At 39.2% G+C, this 19,769-nt stretch overlaps 1 protein-coding gene across 7 annotated transcripts in view; it reads left to right on the top strand.

Annotated features, from left to right (window-relative positions):
• Nucleotides 1-19,769, top strand: part of FANCC (FA complementation group C) — a 210,022-nt gene that overhangs the window by 33,650 nt on the left and 156,603 nt on the right. Inside the window, exons 1-4 of one of the 7 annotated variants that reach the window (XM_078365894.1) lie at nt 695-865; nt 1,170-1,259; nt 1,641-1,704; nt 3,938-4,018. The exons of 2 other annotated variants lie outside the window; for them this stretch is intronic. The gene's annotated coding sequence lies outside the window, so the exon portion shown is untranslated. Of the gene's footprint in view, nt 1-694; nt 866-1,169; nt 1,260-1,640; nt 1,705-3,937; nt 4,019-19,769 lie in introns of those variants that run through there. 4 more of the 7 variants (XM_054254161.2, XM_035300758.3, XM_054254162.2 and 1 more) reach the window with 4 other exon arrangements.

Here is a 19,769-nt window from a genome sequence, read left to right as displayed (position 1 = left end):
GAAGAGAAAACTCATGGGTGAATTAAGCTGACTCCCAGCATATGTCAGTACTGACCAGTCAACAGAACCTGCCTGTCAGTACCAAGCTCACATGGTTAGTGAGTTTCAATGACTGCATCATTGATCATGCTGAGTTAATTCTGTTAGTTTAAATTGTACTCATTTTATATATTTGTTGGTATTTAATTCGTACATTTTTTGTTTTGTAATTGTATAGGAGTTATAAGCATAAGGTTTTTCTGCTTTATGTTTGTTAATATTTAACTAACAAGAAAAATGACTTTAGATAATACTGGGAGCTCTCAATAGTTTTTCAGTTTGAGAACCATAGGTCAAATGGTAACTTAACTCTTGCTGTGCATTGCAGCAAGCACCTTGCATTTGATTTTGATGTCTTTAGCTCGCTCCTGCTCATGCTCCCTACCTGCTTAGCTCAGGGTCATTGCTGTCTGGGGCCTCTGACACTTCCTTGCCTGGCTGGTGCCCCTTCCTCATGCTCCCTGCAGCCCCCTGTGTTTCCTTCTCTCCCAGCCCTTCCCTATTAAGTGTTATCTGTTAAGGGTCCCAATTTCTTCATTAGCCATAAGTTACTTGAGAGCAGGGAACACTGTCATCTTTCTGTTTGCAATGATTTTCAGGGTTCTTGTCATAAAATAGGCTCCTAATAAATGTATGGGTTTCCTTGTTTTTGTTTAGGTAGCAATAAATTACCTGTGGAACCAAAAGGAGAAAGAGGCAAAAATAACTTGGAGCCAAGTCACCAGTCACAAAGGCAAAAAGAAGCTTCCTAATATTTTGATAACTAATGTGTTCCTCTGCTCACTTTCTAACTGGTCTAACCAAAACCCAACAGTCTTACTGTCAGGTAAGTGAAGTTGAGGACAAGAATGCAAGGAAAGGAAGTAATCATTGTATCAGAACAGATGAGGGAAGGCTGATTTTTTCAAGTCTGAATGATGGCTCTTCAGTGCTCTGATAGAGAACAAGATCAGGGGTTTCTGTCTTAGCAGCCTCAAAGGTGAGCACTGTGGTGAAGGGATGCTTTTACTCTGAAGCCGAGTCCAGAGAAGAGCTCTTCTCCCACCACTGCTGGGGATGAGGATGGGAGAATTGAACTTAGTAAATCTCTAGAGTTATCTGCTAGATTCAATTTACTTAATTCTTTGCAGAGTCATCTGAAGAGTGTGTATGCATGCTCTGCACCTGGATTGAAGTTGCCTCCTCCAATTCCTTAGACCCAGATTTTGTTTACAATTGAGGTTTGTTTGAAATTATCTGCAAATTTCAAGTCTTCTGTTCTGATTAGACTATCTCAGGGGTAGAACACCACTGACTCAACAGAGAAATAGCCAGCTCCTCCTAGTGGAACTTTTCTTAAAACCTTATTGGTTTTAGGGGGAAAAAAATACTATTTGTTTCTTTCATAAGCACTTCATGGGAACAAGAATATTTTATTGTGATTTTCGAAAAAGAAAGCCGGTAAATTGACCAGTCTTACCCTGTGAAGCGAAGCAAAGAATCATTACATTTCAGCAAATTAAAAATAGTTATCAGGCTTTCATCAAGGAGGAGGAAGAATCCTGTCAACTTAAGGAGAATTGAACATAAATTTGTTAATTTTATATTTGATTATATTTTAGGGGCTTTAAATATTTTCTGACAAGGTCATGGCGCCCCTAGTTGATGACATTGATTGGAAGCTAGGTATGTGATTTGTCTCATTTTCTTTTTCCATAAATAGTGTGTTTTATAGCATTCTCTCCTGTTTGGTGCTAATTTCATGAGAGAAAGGACTCATACTGAGGGGAAATGGGAAAAAAGTGCTCTTTATTTAAGGTGCGTCCACTTTGAGAAGGTTATGTGGTCCATATCTGGCATGAGTAGACTTAGCTGTCTGGACTTAGAGATGTTTTAGATCAAAGGAAAGCATTTTCAAACTTTCTTGTCCCTCCAACAGGTACCATATATAGCCATTTTTGTGTGGTTTAAAATGAGCTTGGTTTTAAATGTTGACAGTCTTGGAGCTACAAGGGTTTCTATCAATATAAAATCAGTATGAATTTTATCTGTTGTATTTTTCCTCTACAATAGCCTTGGTGGGTTTGTTTGTTTATGTATTTATTTTCCATATATTTGTTCAGTACATATTTATCACACTTCTACAATTTACCAGGTATTGTGTGAGTTCGTGGGTTTCAAAATATGCTCAGCAAACTAGGTTCTGAGATGTGTCAGCTAGGATGTGTTTGACTGCAGGTAACAGGCAAGCCAAACAATGGTGGATTAAGCAAAAAGAGCAGTTCCACAGTCGCCTCCATCATTGCCTCAACTATGCTGTGAGGACACACTGTGCTGTTTGCAGTATGTTGGCCAGTCCTCTCAGGCTTCCTTATCCCTGGATCTCAAGGTGACTTTTGCCATTCTGAGTGTCATGGAAAGACTACTGTGTTGGATATGGGAAAAAGTGAACTCATTTAAAACTGAGAAACCTTTCAGTTTAAGTTTTGTTCTCATGCCCTAGAGTTCCATAACATGCACGTTCCTACAGTTTGATACATGAGCAAAAGTAAATATCACGACTGGTCTGTACTAGCCATTCCCAAAACGTGGCTGAGGGCCCAGGGTCCCCGAGACCCTTTCAGGAGGTTCACAGTGGTAAAAGTATTTTTATAATAATGCTAAGCTGCTGTTTGCCTTTCCACTTACATGTTCTCACTAATGTGCAGTGGCGTTGTCAAGAGGTTACATGATACATGATGATGCCATTGTTCTGACAGCTGATGGAATGTGTGCTTGTTGTATACTTTGTCTTTAATATTTCTGTTTTAGTTTCTGGTGGTAAACATTAACATATATAACTCACACAAACAAGTATTCTTTGGGGTCCTCAGTAATGTTGAAAGGTATCAACGGGTCCTGAGAACCAAACATTTGAAATTACCTGGTTTGTGTGAATCAAGATTCACCCTGGCACTGGGGGATATCCCAGTCCCCCTAAGACATGTGGCCTGCGATTCCTGGACAAAAGTCTTAACAAAGAGGAAATAAAGGGCTTAGGGCTGCTGGCTGGGCAACTAGCAGCGTGTGCAGCACTGTTCTGAGTGGTTATGGAGGGGAGGGCAGGGTGGGGATGCAGGATGTTCTCCAGGCCCCACCTCTCCTGGGCCAGCCATGACTGGAGCTACTCCAGGTTTGTCATTTCTGTGTTGTTGGTTTTTTAGTTGTGGTATAATATTGTAACCATCTTAACCACTTTTACGTGTAATTCAGTGGCATTGATTACATTAACATTGTTTAACCATTGCCACCATCTACCTGCAGAACTTTCCCATTATCCCAAAGAGAAACTGTACCCAATAAGCAGTAACGCTCTGTTACTGTCTTCCCTCATGAATTAATTTGACTCTGAATTTGACTATTCTGGGCACCTCATCTATGTGGAATCACAGAATATCTGTCCTTCGCTGTCTGTCTGATTTAACTAAGCACAGTGTTTTCAAATTTTATTCCTGTGTGTATCAGAATGATATTGCAGTGTGTGCATGTACCACACTTTGTGTATTTGTATATCCTTTTCTCCACTGACGGATATTTGACTTCTTACTTTTGGCTGTTAAGTTCTTACTTTGTGCTGCTGTAAATGTGGGTGTACAGATACATACCTAGAAGTGGGATTGCTGGATCAATGGTAATTCTGTTTAGTTTTTTCTTTAGGAACTACCATACTGATTTCCATAGCAGCTGTACCATTTTACATTTCCAGCAGCAGTGCACAAGAGTTCTGGTTTCTCTGTGTGCTCATCAGCGATTGCTGTTGTTTCTTGTAGTAGCCATCCTAAGTAAAAAGAGATGGTTTTCTGTTTGTTTTTAATGAATTAGGATGCATTGTCCCAGCCTGTCACCCAATGTCTCCTCCCTCTTTGTTTTCTTTCTTCAGACACTGCTCAAGTGTTTTGATGCTTTTACTTGCTTCTGCTACTGTCTGAATTGTGCTTGGAGAGCTCCTTATTCTTGTGAGGTACGTTTTCGATGAAGTTTTTGAATATATCCTTCTCTTAAAGGACAGAATTCACCAAAATGAAGAACATTTAGCCCTGAGGTTAAAACTCTTTGTTGCCTGCTGTACTTTGAGTCTGAGCCATGTTATCTCAGTGACTCAGACTATGAGCCCCTGTGGACAGTGGTGTATCTTTGTACCATGGCGATTTGAGTTCATAAAATAGTACTTAGCAAGCAACCAAACTCTTGAGCAATTTATATGTGTGAGGAAGAAGGACAATGGCAGTGGTCCTAAGCTGATGTCATTGTGAACTGGTCTCTTTTCAGTATCTTGTATGTTTGCATGGCCCCATGGCTGGTTTCCCTTGGAACTTTATCCCACCCCTTCACCTCTTCCTGCTTCTGAAGGATCTGTTCCCACCTAGCAGGAAACGGGGGTAGGTGCAAGCACGTGCAGATCCTTCACTGGACACTGCCTTCTGTTCAAGCGTCTGCTCTCTTTGCTCATAGGACTTTGCTTTAGTCCCCTCTGCATAGGAATTTCTGAAGGACACTTTATTTTCTCCTGGAAATACTTACTGAGGGATCTAACAACTTCTGTTGTTTTTAGTCTGCATATGTGGAGAAGGTGAAATCATGGTTGGTTTTGATTCCTAAGGGACTGGGTAAATGCACCAAAAGATACATTACTCAAGAAGTGGAAAATGTGTATTTCCTTCTTGTTTTTCAAGCCATTTGCTTTTGCTACATTAGTATATGCTGTGCGTGTGTGCACAAAATACTTGTTAAAATCTTGAGTTTTCAATAAATATGTTATAAAACATCAACCTTTTTTATTTCTTAAAAGATGCTAAATGGTTTTTCTCTAAGAGCTAGCAATGAAATGAATTTAGGAACAGACACTAGGCAGAATCATAAGAAAGTCAAGGATTTATGTATGGAGCAAGATAAAGGATTTTGGTATCGAGCGAAAAATGTAGTCAGCTGTCCATTGTCTAATAGATTTGTAGATTACCTGGGATGAAGAATTAGTACATTTGTGAAAAAAGTTGAAATTATCATAAATCTGAAGAATCAGACCCATTTTTCAAGGCATGCATTTTTTTGAACTCCATGGAAGCCACCTTATGTGTCTGCTTTAGTGTAGCACTGTCTTATTCCTGCTTGAGTAGTGAATTGAATGTCTCTCCCTCTTTGTGACAAAGCCCTCTTGGACAAAGCAGAAGCTGTACAGCTAAGATAAGGGGCCCAGGAAGCAGGTTTTGGATTTTCCCCTTCTTAAAGCCAGGACTGGCAAAATGGAGTCATTATTATTATTATTTTTTTGAGACGGAGTTTCAGTCTTGTTACCCAGGCTGGAGTGTAATGGTGCGATCTCGGCTCACCGCAACCTCCGCCTCCTGGGTTCAAGCAATTCTCCTGCCTCAGCCTCCCGAGTAGCTGGGACTACAGGCGCATGCCACCATGCCCAGCTCATTTTTGTATTTTTAGTAGAGACAGGGTTTCACCATGTTGACCAGGATGGTCTCTATCCCTTGACCTCATGATCCACCCGCCTTAGCCTCCCAAAGTGCTGGGATTATAGGTGTGAGCAACTGCGCCCGGCTTAATGGAGTCATTATTTGAACACAGGAAGGAAAAGAAGATAGCAAGTGCTAGGACTGTATCTCTGCCTATCCTGGTGGATGATTTTAATATTTTCAGACAGAGAACTCAGGCAAAAAACAGAAAATACATACTGTTTCAACAATTTGAAAATTTTTATTGTATTCATCAAGTACTGTCCATCACATTTATAAACTATAATACTATTTCTTTTTTTCCTTGCCTGTGGGGTGATTCTTTTTGGTAAATGTGATTCTGGAAGTTTATTATTATTGTTATACTTTAAGTTCTGGCATACATGTACAGAACATGCAGGTTTATTACATAGATATATAAGTGCCATGGTGGTTTGCTGCACCCATCAACCCATCATCTATATTAGGTATTTCTCCTAATGGTATCCCTCCACCCCACAACAGGTCCCAGGGTGTGATGTCCCCCTCCCTGTGTCCATATGTTCTCATTGTTCGGTTCCCACTTATGAGCGAGGACATGTGGTGTTTGGTTTTCCGTTCCTGTGTTAGTTTGCTGAGAGTGATGGTTTCCAGCTTCATCCATGTTCCTGCAAAGGACATGAACTCATCCTTTTTTATGGTTGTATAGTATTCCATGGTGTGTATTTGCCGCATTTTCTTTCTCCAGTCTATCATTGATGGACATTTGGGTTGGTTCCAAGTCTTTGCTATTTTGAATAGTGCTGTAATAAACATACATGTGTCTTCATAATTGAATGATTTTTAATCCTCTGGGTATACAACCAGTAACAGGATTGCTGGGTTAAATGGTATTTCTGATTCTAGATCCTTGAGGAAACACCATACTATCTTCCACAATGGTTGAACTAATTTATACTCCCACCAACAGTGTAAAAGTGTTCCTGTTTCTCCACATCCTCTCTAGCATCTGTTGTTTCCTGACTTTTTAATGATTACTATTTAACTGGTGTGAAATGGTATCTTATTGTGGTTTTGATTTGCATTTCTTTGATGACCAGTGATGATGAGCTTTTTTTCATATGTGTGTTGGCTGCATAAATGTCTTCTTTTGAGAAGTGTCTGTTCATGTCCGTTGCCCACTTTTTGATGAGGTTATTTGTTTTTTTCTTGTAAATTTGTTTAAGTTCCTTGTAGATTCTGGATATTAGCTTTTTGACAGATGGATAGATCGCAAAAATTTTCTCCTGTTCTGTAGTTTGCCTGTTTACTCTGATGATAGTTGTTTTTTTTTTTTTTTTTTTTTTTGCTGTGCAGAAGCTCTTTAATTTAATTAGATCCCATTTGTCAACTTTGGCTTTTGTTGCCATTGCTTTTGGTGTTTTAGTCATAAAGTCTTTGCCCATGCCTACATCCTGAATGGTATTGCCTAGGTGTTCTTCTAGGGCTTTTATGGTTTTAGATGTTATGTTTAAGTCTTTAGTCCATCTTGGGTTAGTTTTTGTATAAGGTGTAAAGAAGGGGTCCAGTTTCCGTTTTCTGCATATGACTGGCCAGTTTTCTCAATACCATTTATTAAATAGGGAATCCTTTCCCCATTGCTTGTTTTTGTCAGGTTTGTCAAAGATCAGATGGTTGTAGATGTGTGGCATTATTTCTGATGCCTCTGTTCTGTTCCCTTGGTCTATATCTCTGTTTTGGTACCAGTACCATGCTGTTTTGGTTACTGTATCCTTGTAGTATAGTTTGAAGTCGGGTAGTGTGATGCCTCTAGCTTTGTTCTTTTTGCTTAGGATTGTCTTAGCTGTATGGTCTCTTTTTTGGTTCCATACGAAATTTAAAGTAGTTTTTTCTAATTCTGTGAAGAAACACAATGGTAGCTTGATGGGGATAGCACTGAATCTATGAATTACTTTGGGCAGTATGGCCATTTTCACGATATTGATTCTTTCTATCCATGAGCATGGAATGTTTTTCCATTTGTTTGTGTCTTCTCTTACTTCCTTGAGCAGTGGTTTGTAGTTCTCCTTGAAGAGGTCCTTCACATTCCTTGTAAGTTGTATTCCTAGGTATTTTATTCTCTTCATAGCAATTGTAAATGGGAGTTCACTGATGAATTGGCTCTCTGTCTATTATTGGTATATAGAAATGCTTGTGATGTTAGCACATTGATTTTGTATCCCAAGACTTTGCTGAAGTTGCTTTTCAGCTTAAGGAGATTTTGGGCTGAGACGATGCAGTTTTCTAAATATACAATCATGTCACCTGCAAACAGAGACATTTGACTTCCTCTCTTCCTATTTGAATAACCTTTATTTCTTTCTCTTGCCTGATTGCCCTGGCCAGAACTTCCAATACTGTGTTAAATAGGAGTGGTAAGAGAGGACATCCTTGTCTTGTGCCAGTTTTAAAAGGGAATGCTTCCAACTTTTGTTGATTCAGTATGATATTGGCTGTAGGTTTGTCATAAATAGCTCTTATTATTTTGAGATACCATTAATACCTAGTTTATTGAGAGTTTTTAGCATGAAGGGGTGTTAAATTTTATCAGAGGCCTTTTCTGCATCTATTGAGATCATGTGGTTCTGTTTATGTGATGGATTACATTTATTGATTTGCGTATGTTAAACTAGCCTTGCATCTCAGGGATGAAGCCGACTTGATCGTGATAGATAAGCTTATTGATGTACTGCTGGATTCGGTTTGCCAGTATTTTATTGAGGATTTTTGCATTGATGTTCATCATGGACATTGGCCTGAAATTTTCTTTTTTAGTTTGTCTTTGCCAGGTTTTGGTATTAGGATGATGCTGGGCACATAAAGTGGGTTAGGGAGGAGTCCCTCTTTTTCTATCATTTGGAATAGTTTCAGAAGGAATGGTACCAGCTCCTCTTTGTACCTCTGGTAGAATTCAGCTGTGAATCCACCTGGTCTTGGGCTTTTTTGGTTGGGAGGCTATTAATTACTGCCTCAATTTCAAAACTTGTTATTGGTCTATTCAGGGATTCGATGACTTCCTGGTTTAGTCTTGGGAGGGGATATGTGTCCAGGAATGTACCCACTTCTAGATTTTCTAGTTGATTTGCATGGAGGTGTTTATAGTATTCTCTGATTGTAGTTTGTATTTCTGTGGGACCACTGGTGATGTCCCCTTTATCATGTTTTATTGCGTCTATTTGATTCCTTTCTTTTCTTCTTATTAGTCTGGCCAGTGGTCTATCTATTTTGTTAATCTTTTCAAAAAACCAGCTCCTAGATTCATTGATTTTTTTTTTGATGTGCTTTTCATGTCTCTATCTCTTTCAGTTCTGCTCTGATATTAGTTATTTCTTGTCTTCTGCTAGCTTTTGAATTTGTTTGCTCTTAGTTCTCTAGTTCTTTAAATTGTGATATTAAGGTATTGATTTTTAGATCTTTCCCTCTTTCTCCTGTGGGCATTTGATGCTATAAATTTCCCTGTAAACACTACTTTAGCTGTGTCCCAGAGTCTGGTACATTGTGTCTTTGTTCTCATTGGTTTCAGAGAACTTACTTATTTCTGTCTTAATTTTGTTATTTATCCAGAAGTCATTCAGGAACAGGTTGTTCAGTGTCCATGTAGTTGTTCAGTTTTGAATGAGTTTCTTATTCCTGAGTTCTAATTTGATTGCACTGTGGTCTAAGAGACTTGTTGGTTATGATTTCCATTCTTTTGCATTTGCTGAGAAGTGTTTAACTTCCAATTATTTGGTCAATTTTAGAGTAAGTACAGTGTGGTGCTGAGAAGAATGTATATTCTGTTGATTTGAAGTGGAAAGTTCTATAGATGTCTATTAGGTCTGCTTGGTCCAGAGCTGAGTTCAAGTCCTGAATATTCTTGTTAATTTTCTGTCCCATTGATCTGTCTAATATTGACAGTGGGGTGTTAAAAGTCTCCCACTATTATTGTGTGGGAATCTAAGTCTCTTTATAGGTCTCTAAGAACTTGTTTTATCAATCTGCATGCCCCTGTATTGGGTGTATATATATTTAGGATAGTTTGCTCTCCTTGTTCCATTGGTCCCGTGACCATTATGTAATGCCCTTCTTTGTCTTTTTTGATCTTCGTTGGTTTAGTCTGTTTTATCAGAGACTGGGATTGCAACCCCTGCTTTTTTTCTCTTTCCATTTGCTTGGTAAATCTTCCTCCATCCCTTTATTTTGAGCCTGTGTGTGTCTTTGCACATGACATGGGGCTCCTGAATACAGCACACTGATGGGTCTTGACCCTTTATCCAATTTGCCAGTCTGTGTCTTTTAATTGGGGCATTTAGCCCGTTTACATTTAAAGTTAATATTGTTATGTGTGAATTTAATCCTGTCATTATGATGCTAACTAGTTATTTTGCCCGTTAGGTGATGCAGTTTCTTCATAGTATCAATGGTCTTTACAATTTGGTATGTTTTTTGTGGTGGCTGGTTCCTGTTTTTCCTTTCCATATTTAGTGCTTCCTTCAGGAGGTCTTGTAAGGCAGGCCTGGTGGTGACAGAATTTCTTAGCACTTGTCTGTAAAGGATTTTATTTTTCCTTCGCTTATGAACCTTAATTTGGCTGGATATGAAATTCTGGGTCAAAAATTCTTTGCTTTAAGAATGTTGAATATTGGCCCCCACTCTCTTCTGGCTCGTAGGGTTTCTGCAGAAAGATCTGCTGTTAGTCTGATGGGCTTCCCTTTGTGGGTAATCTGACCTTTATCTCTGGATGCCCTTAACATTTTTTCCTTCAACTTTCTTGAATCTGATGATTATGTGTCTTGGGGTTGCTCTTCTCAAGGAGTATCTTCATGGAGTTCTCTATATTTCCTGAATTTGAATGTTGCCTGTCTTGCTAGGTTGGGGAAGTTCTCCTGGATAATATCCTGAAGAGTATTTTCCAGCTTGGTTCCATTCTCCCCTTCACTTTCAGGTACACCAATCAAACATAGGTTTGGTCTTTTCCCATTGTCCCATATTTCTTGGAAGCTTTGTTCTATCCTTTTCGGTCTTTTTTTCTCTAATCGTGTCTTCACACTTTATTTCATTAAGTTGATCTTCAATCTCTGATATCCTTTCTTCCACTTGATCAGTTTGGCTATTGATACTTGTATGTGCTTCATGAAGTTCTTGTTCTGTGTTTTTCAGCTCCATCAGGTCATTTATGTTCTTCTCTAAACTGGTTATTCTAGTTAGCAATTCCTCCAACCTTTTATCCAGGTTCTTAGCTTCCTTGCATTGGGTTAGAACATGCTCCTTTAGCTTGGAGGAGTTTGTTATTACCCACCTTCTGAAACCTACTTCTGTCAATTTGTCAAACTCATTCTCTGTCCAGTTTTGTTCCCTTGCTGGTGAGGAGTTGTGATCCTTTGGAGGAAAAGAGATGTTCTGGTTTTTGGAATTTTCAGCCTTTTTATGCTACCTTTTCCTCATCTTTGTGGATTTATCTACCTTTGGTCCTTGATGCTGGTGACCTTCGGATGGGTTTTTGTGTGGACATCCTTTTTGTTGATGTCAATGCTGATGCTATTCCTTTCTGTTTGTTAGTTTTCCTTCTAACAGTCAGGCCTCTCTGCGGCAGGTCTGCTGAAGTTTGCTGGAGGTCAGCTGCAGACCCTGTTTGCCTGGTATCGCCAGTGGAGGCTTCAGAACAGCAAAGATTGCTGTCTGTTCCTTCCTCTAGAAGCCTTGTCCTAGAGGGGCATCTGCCATAGGCCAGCTGGAACTCTCCTGTATGAGGTGTCTGTCAACCCCTGCTGGGAGGTGTCTCCCAGTCAGGAGGCATAGTGGTCAGGGACCCAGTTGAGGAGACAGTCTGTCCCTTAGCAGAGCTTGAGTGCTGTACTGAGAGATCTGCTGCTCTTTTCAGAGCATGCAGGCAGGAACGTTTAAGTCTGTTGAAGCTGCACCCACAGCCACCCCTTCATTCCCCCAGGTGCTCCATCCTAGGGAGACGGGAGTTTTATTTATAAGCCTCTGACTGGGGCTACCGCCTTTCTTTCAGAGATGCCCTGCCCAGTGGGGAGGAATTTAAAGAGACAGTCTGGCTACAGCAGCTTTGCTGAGCTGCGGTGGGCTCTGCCCAGTTTGAACTTCCCAGTGGCTTTATTTACACTGTGTGGGGAAAAGCAACTACTCAAGCCTCAGTAATGGAGGACGCCCCTTCCTCCACCAAGCTTGAGCATCCCAGGTCAACTTCAGACTGCTGTGCTGACAGTGAGAATTTCAAGCCAGTGGATCTTAGCTTGCTGGACTCCATGGGGGTGGGATCTGCTGAGCTAGACCATTTGGCTCCCTGGCTTTAGCCCCCTTTCCAGGGGAGTGAATGGTTCTGTCTTGCTGGCATTTCAGGCGCCACTGGGTTATGAAAAAAAACCTCCTGCAGCTAGCTTGGTGTCTGCCCAAACGACTGCCCAATTTTGTGCTTGAAACCCAGGGCCCTGGTAGTGTAGGCATCCAAGGGAATCTCCTGGTCTGCGGGTTGCGAAGACTGTGGGAAAAGCATAGTATCTGGACTAGTACTCACTGTTTCTCACCGTGTGGTACCTCACGGCTTCCTTTGGCTAGGGGAGAGATTTCTTTGACCCCTTGCACTTCCTGAGTGAGGTGATGCCTTACCCTGGTTCTGCTCACCCTCCATGGGCTGCACCCACTGTCTTAACCAGTCCTAAGGAGATGAGCTGGGTACCTCAGTTGGAAATCCCGAAATCACCTGCCTTCTGTGTTGTTCTCACTGGGAGCTGCAGACCAGAGCTGTTCCTATTTGGCCATCTTGGTAGCCCACGGATGTTTTAAAAAATATTTTTTAATTGTGGAAAGTAACATGTTGAAAAGCATATAGGCCAGGCGTGGTGGCTCATGCTTGTAATCCCAGCACTTTGGGAGGCTGAGGTGGGCAGATCACTTGAGGTCAGCAGTTCAAGACCTACCTGGCCAATGTGGTAAAACCCCATCTCTAAAGAAAGATAAAAAGAAAAGAAAAGCATATAAACATGATTTCTACTTTGGCGAATTATTAAAATGTGAATATGTAGTCATTGCCATGCAGGTCAGGAAATAGAATATATTGCCAGCATCTTGGTGCCAATTATTCACACCTTCCCAATAGCACATCTTCCCTTCCTCTAAAGCAGGGGTCCCTAAGCCCTAGGCCACAGACTGGTACCAGTCCATGGCCTGTTAGGAATCAGGCTGCACAGCAGGAGGTGAGTAGTAGGCCAGTAAGCATTACTGTCTGAGCTCCGCTCCCTGTCAGATCAGCAGCAGCATTAGATTCTCATAAGGGCATGAACCCTCTTGTGAACTGCCACTTACAGGCGATCTAGGTTCCTCGCTCCTTATGAGAATCTGACTAACGCCTAATGATCTGAGGTGGAACACTTTCTTATCACAAAACCACATCCTTCCTCTCCCTGCCCCTGTACCCGGGTCCATGAAAAAGTTGTCTTTCACAAAACCCGTCCTGGGTGCCAAAAAGTTTGGGGACTGTTCTAAAGGTAAGTTTCCTGACTTTTTATGGTAATTACTAGAATTTAATTTTACCTGTTTTTGAACTTTATGTCAGTGGAATAATATTGTATGTATTTTTATGGTTTTTTTTTTTTCTCAACATTATGATTGCCAGTTCATCTCTGTGCTTGTAGTGGTAGTTCCTACATTTTCATTGCTGCATGGTATTCCATTGTTGAAGTATACCACATTTTATTCATTCTAGTCTTGGTTGGCATGTGGATTGTTTAAAATTTGTGTCTATTATGAATAATGCTGCTATGAACATTCTGCTAGTATATGTAAACACTTAATAATCTTGGAGTTTTCTTTAAGGGAAAGTTTGTATCTTGTGGATTTTTAAATTTAATTTACTGGGAGAAGTGTGTTCTGGTTTCTCACTATGACTGGAATTGATTACTTCTGTTATAGTTGTGTCAATTTTTGTTACATTTTGAGGTTTATTTTTTAAAATTTTTGCACATTTAAAAAATTGCTAGTTTCAGGACATGTTAGAAAACTAATTCTCTGATACTGAAATAAGCATATCTTTGGTATAGAAATTATACCCCATGTGTGATCTTTAATAAAACTAATCAAGAACTGTGAGCTAATATGCTAAACAATTATTTGCTCATCTACCTGTCCTTCTTCTTTAGAATTATTATGTAAACAATTTACAGAGCTCAAAAAGTAATAGCATAGAGCCATAAATTTGATAAGGCACTTTAAAGAGAACAATCAAACATATTAAAAATATCAAATACAAAAAATATTAACTGTGAGCACAGTAACCATGGAAATAAATAGAGAAAAATATGCATTCTTCTGAGAGAGTCATTTTCTAAAGTAAGACCTTTCTTTTTAAAAAAAAAATACAAAAAATTTATATATTTTAAAAGGCTATCATTCAGTTTAAATCTCTGTAAAAAAGAATTTTTTTTCAAGTCGATAAAGTTTGGATTCATACATTTTCTAGAGAAACAATTATAGTCTCATACTAAAAATAAGAAGAAAAAATAGCTTTGAATTATGTTCGTCAATTCTTTTATTCAACAAACATTTAATGAGTGTTGTGTGACACTGTTCTAGGTGCTGGGGACATAGAAGTAAGAAAGACACAATCATTAGCTCTAGAGAACTTAGCCTAATGTAGCTGGATCTTCCATTGGCAATCCTGAAGTTACCTCCCTTGCTCCTTAAGATGAAGCTCACCTTCAAACTCTGCCCATGCTTGGCATGTTGTTGCAAAACAAATAATGGTCTACCTAGTTTGCTACTGGTGGCACTGTGGCACTGTTAATATTAATTATATACTAATGAAATTAACTTTTACAAAGGATTCTATGAAAGTTTAGAGGGCAGAAAGTATAAATAAACAAGTACTCTTTATCAAAATAGCGTCAGCATTCTGCTTTCAAAAAAGCCAAGAAAACCAGGAAAAATTTTATTCTGAGTATACAGAACTGCTGGAAAGAGATCATCCTATACATGTGGTACATGTGCAAATATCATATACAAGGAGGTTATTACACCATAATTATTACACCATCATTATTAAATAACTAAGCATGCCAAATCAGGTCATGTTTCAAAAAATCAGAGCTTTTATGAAGTGATTCTCTTTACCTCTAATAATATTTTTTGCTCCAGAGTCTATCTGATACTATTTATTTGGCTCCTTTGATTTGGTTTGAGTGGTCTTTTAAAAAATTCTTCTTTTAACTTTTTTGTATGTTTTAGATGTGTGTTTTATAACAGCATATAGTTTTATTTTTTACTTATTTTTTTATTTTTATTTTTGTCACCAGGCTGGAGTGCAGTGGTACGATCTCAGCTCACAACCTCTGCCTCCCAGGTTCAAGTGATTTTCCTGCCTCAGCCTCTCAAGTAGCTAGGATTACAGGCATGCGCCACCACACCCAGATAATTTTTGTACTTTTAGGAGACACGGGGTTTCACCATGTTGGCCAAGATGGTCTTGATCTTTTGACATTGTGATCCACCTGCCTCAGCCTCCCAAAGTGCTGGAATTACAGATATGTCAATTTAAAATAACATATTATTGTTATTATTATTTTGTGACCAAGAACCTAGAAGATAGGGCCTGTTCTACTAAAAATGAGAAAGGCTAGCAGAACTTTTGACAATTTCACAAGTTGGAGAGACATACATTGGACTTCCGAAGGAAAAGATTGTTGACCTTGCTACTTAAAAATGTAAAATTCTGTGCATCAAGAAGCACCATAAATTAGAAAATCACTATTTTTCAACCCCTAATAGTTTTAAAATGACGGTCAATAGATCCTAAAACCATTAGAGAAGAGGTTGATGGTAAACTTTATAATGGATGGATTATGTTGACAGTGCCTGAATTCATTGATCAGTTTCAACATTGTGAAATGTGAGAGAACCAAACATTACATGCCTTCTGATTTGATTAAAAGTACACAAACAACACCACAAATGAAGTACTCTTGTGAAAGAAATGAACCAGGATCAAGCCTCTACATCTATCAGTTTGCAAGAAATATAGGGGATAGCCAAACATGTAAAACACTACCCTGGGGATACAATCAGTCAAATGCAGAAGTATGAGAGAGTCTTAGACTCTTAACTCTTAGAAACAATAGGCCAAATGCCTTGGTTTCTCCAGGGGATAAATGATATGAAAAATTTTAAAATATATAAAAGAAGGATAATCAGTACAGATTTAAGGAAGAAATATTAATATTGACCATATGTAGTTTGTGGCTCTTAATGTGAAAAACAAATGATATGAACAAATAGAAAGGGAAATTTGAAAGAAATCTGAATGTAGTTGGACTACTAGTTGACATTGTTTTATTCTGTGTGAAAGAGATATTGTCTCTTCTTTTTTAAAGGTCATAGAAAAGAGATACAAGTCAAAGTCTTCTGGGTAACATGATATGTTTAAAAATGGGAAAAATGGACAATTGTGTGAACTGGTTATGAGTACATAGGGCTTACTTTGGCCATTCTATGTACTTTGTTGTATGTTTTTAAATATTAAATAGTTACCAAAAAAAGAGAAATCATCAACAAAACTTCACTTGTACTACATAGCCTACCCTCCCTATTTGGTGAGAGTCAGCTGTTTTTGAGTGGTGTGAGACAAAAAGGCATACACTTCATTTTATCTGTCTAGTATATTTCCTATTAGTTTTATCTGCTGGCCATCTATAACTCACCACTTTCTAGGGATGCATACCTTGATCCATTGTCTCAATAAGACCTTACTATAAGAAAGAAAGGCATTTCTTTAGAGCAATAGTGGGGAGTATATATATGAAAACAGGAAAGAGTGCTAGGTAGGCAGAACCCACAGATATCCACTACCTTTCACTTACTGCCTTCTTAGGACATTCAAACTTACTGATTTCCACACACTAAATTTTAAAAATACTTCCAGCTAACATAATTTAGCTCTCTCTTCCTTTAAAAAGGTAGATGATCCAAAGTAATACCCAGTTCAAGCCCAGGAGTTCTGGATGATGTCAGTTCCTCTTCCCAGCTCTGTTATGTCCTGTAAATTATATACAAAATAGAAAATGTGTTTACTAGTCATATACTCTATATATGCGTAGGAGGAGTGAGAAAAATAAAAGAGAAGGAATTTTAAAAAATTGTATTACATAGTAAGGAAATGCAGATAACACCTAAAAACCTCACTTTTGGATTTTTACCAAGTGGGCATAATGTGCCCGTGATGATAGGGTGCTGCTAGGCACACCCAGCTTTGTGGCTTGGAAGATCAGCGCAGTCATAGGCTCTTTCCGGAAATCATATCTTCCACTCATGCTTTAAACAGCATTGGGTCATATAATTGAGTGGCAGAGTGCTGCAGCAGGACCAGCTGTGCTGTGACACTTGCTGTCAGCCCTAGCCCGTTTTTATTGCCAGGCTGATGGGTAGAAGCAGATAAATGGTCTAAAACCCATGCAGTACATGCTACCTTCACAGTATCATTCACTTTAGTTTCTGTTATTAATTTTGAGTAACTAACTAGTCTGTATGGCATTAAATTGAAAAGATACAAAAAGGTGTACAGGGAAAATCAGCCACATAGATCTTTTCACCGGAGGCAACTACTGGTACTAGTTGCTCGTGTATCCTCATTTTAAAGGGCATTATTCTGACTTGGCACAGACCATGGGATCAGAAGAAACTTCCTGAAGTGGTAGGCCCTGTATGTTCCTGGCTTTTACATTCTACTAGCTGGAATATATGCAAGACACATGTATCTTTCTACTCTCCAGGTTCTGTGAGCATGGTAATCTTCAGTAGACCAGTGTAAATATGATGTGCCCAGTGAAATCTGCATGTCTTGAGTTGAGATCTCTGAGGCAGGTGAAAATGAACTGCTTACTCACATTCTCAGTTTATCCCAACGGAGAAATGCATTCACCAGCTTCATAACTGTGTTCTAGGTGTCAAAGATCATATTAATTTCCTCCAGTTAAGACTCACTTTCTGAAAATGCAGCTTGAGTTGGAATTATCATTTGATTATGCTTTTGGTAGAGTAATGTCATTGAGGCTTTGACCTCTCAGTAGGGCAGGTAGGATTCTCTGCACGTCACCATATGTGAAGGATTGGGTTTAAAAAAAAATTAGTTTATTTTGGGGGGTGGGTGACGGGTAGATTCCAGTGATTTTAACTTGGCTGTTTTATTTGACAGGCATGAGTCAGGGGCCTTGATTGCTGGAGATACCTCATTGATCTCTATTACCATCTTCTTCCATGGTCTTCTGATTTCCAAATTCCTAAAATGAACAGAAGTTTTACTGCCATTTTCCCTGTGTTGACTTAATAACCAGTTCTAAATTCTCCTGTTTTCTCAAAAGGTCTGTTGCCTATGATCCATTATCTAGTACCTGTGACTCTCTCAGTTTGTATTCTTTGATGGAAAACCACAGAAACCAACAGTGGTTAATTTAAGGGACTTTTTTTTTTAAAGAATTTATGGGAAGGTTCCAAGGTAGCTCTGTTTGTCCATTTGCATTGCTGTAAAAGAATACCTAAGAGTGGATAGTTTATAAAGAAAGGAGGTTCATTTTAGGCTCATGGTTCTGTAGGCTGTACAAGCATGGGACCAGCATCTGCCTTGCTTCTAGTGAAGCCTTGGGGAGCTTACAATCATGACAGAGAAGAGGAAGTTGGCACATCACATGGTGAGAGGGAGCAAAAGAGAGCGAGGGAAGAGGTGCCCATAGTCGTTTAAACAACCAGATCTTCCATGAATTATAGAGTGAGAACTCATTACCTCAAGGACAGCACAAAGACCTTCATGAGGGATCCACCCTCATTATCCAAACATTTCTCACTAGGCCTACCTTCAGCATTGGAGGTCACAGTGCAGCATGAGATTTAGAGGGGACAGAACATATAAACCCTATCAGTAGCTGACAGAATCAGATACAGTTGTAAAACCATACTTTAGAAGAACACCCAGTTTCCAGTTTCCACATTTAAGGAAGTTGGAAATTAGGATACTCCATCCTAACAGTAAATAAAAAGCTGAACAAATTTTGAAAAACCAACAACTCTTCTTAGATCTTTAAAAAAAGTGAAGGCACAGTACAAACTGTTGCCCCCAAAATTGGTGAGTCAGTTAAAAACTCCAGGGAGACCTAGTCATAGGGAATCCCCGACACTTTTGTGAGTTTGACCTCCAGGAGCTCAACTAGGTTCTCACAGTAAATTTTGAAGAAAAATCCCCTTGTGGTTCTGGAAGAGTGAGGGAGAAAAGAACCATTTTGAAATATGCCAGAGCACTCTGCTCTTAACAAGGAGAAACTAGTTAATGAGAGCCTAACTGGCCAGGAAGGAGAGTAATACCAAACTCCAGCCAGTTTTAGCCTTCCATATTGTAGAAGGGAAATACACAAATCTACCTCACTCTTGCCATCCTGTCTCACCTAACAGGTGGGGCTAGAATTGGGAGAAAAAAACCTGAGAAACACTTGTGGACTTCACAGCCCAGAGGTATAGCCTCATAAAAGACTGAGACCTAATCATAGGCCTTTGTAACACTCTCCCTCCCCACTATAGCTTACCATCACATGACAAAAGGCCTGGTCATAGCAGTTCCTTTGACACATGTATCATTTTTAGCTCTTGAGAAAAAATTACAAGGCATATTACAAGGCAAAAACAAAAACACAGTTTGGAGAGATAGAGCAAGCACCACAATCAGGCATGTGAAAGGGTTTTAAAACAACTACGATTAAAATGCTAATGTCTCCAATGGATAAAATGGACAGGCATGCAAGAATGGATGGTCAGTGTAAGCAGAGAGTTGGAAACCTTAAGGAACCAAAAAGAAATGTGAGAGATAAAAAACAAAACACTGTAATAAATGAAGATTGCCTTGGATGCCCTACTGCTAGACAGGACACAGTTGTGGAAAGAATCTCTGAGCTTGGGGATATGTTAATAGAAACCTCCAAAACTGAAAAGCAAAGAGAATAAATAAGGAAAAACTCAGACTATTCAAGACCGTTGGGACAAATCCTAAAGGTGTAACATACATGAAATGGGAATACCAGAAGCAGAAGGTATGCTGAAGAAGAGAGAAGGGAAGTTAAGAAATATTAGAAACAGACTGTACTCCAGCAGCCTGGGCAACAGAGTGAGTGAGACTTCATTTCAAAACAAAAAACAGGTGTCTCCTGTTTGGATGGATAGAGCATGTACAGACCTGCATCATGAACTTTTGCTCCAGAACTG

Source organism: Callithrix jacchus, chromosome 1 (assembly GCF_049354715.1).
Source record: "Callithrix jacchus isolate 240 chromosome 1, calJac240_pri, whole genome shotgun sequence".
Lineage (NCBI taxonomy): Eukaryota > Metazoa > Chordata > Mammalia > Primates > Cebidae > Callithrix > Callithrix jacchus.
Note: the sequence above shows the minus strand (reverse complement) of the source record. Positions and strands in the feature narration are given on the sequence as shown.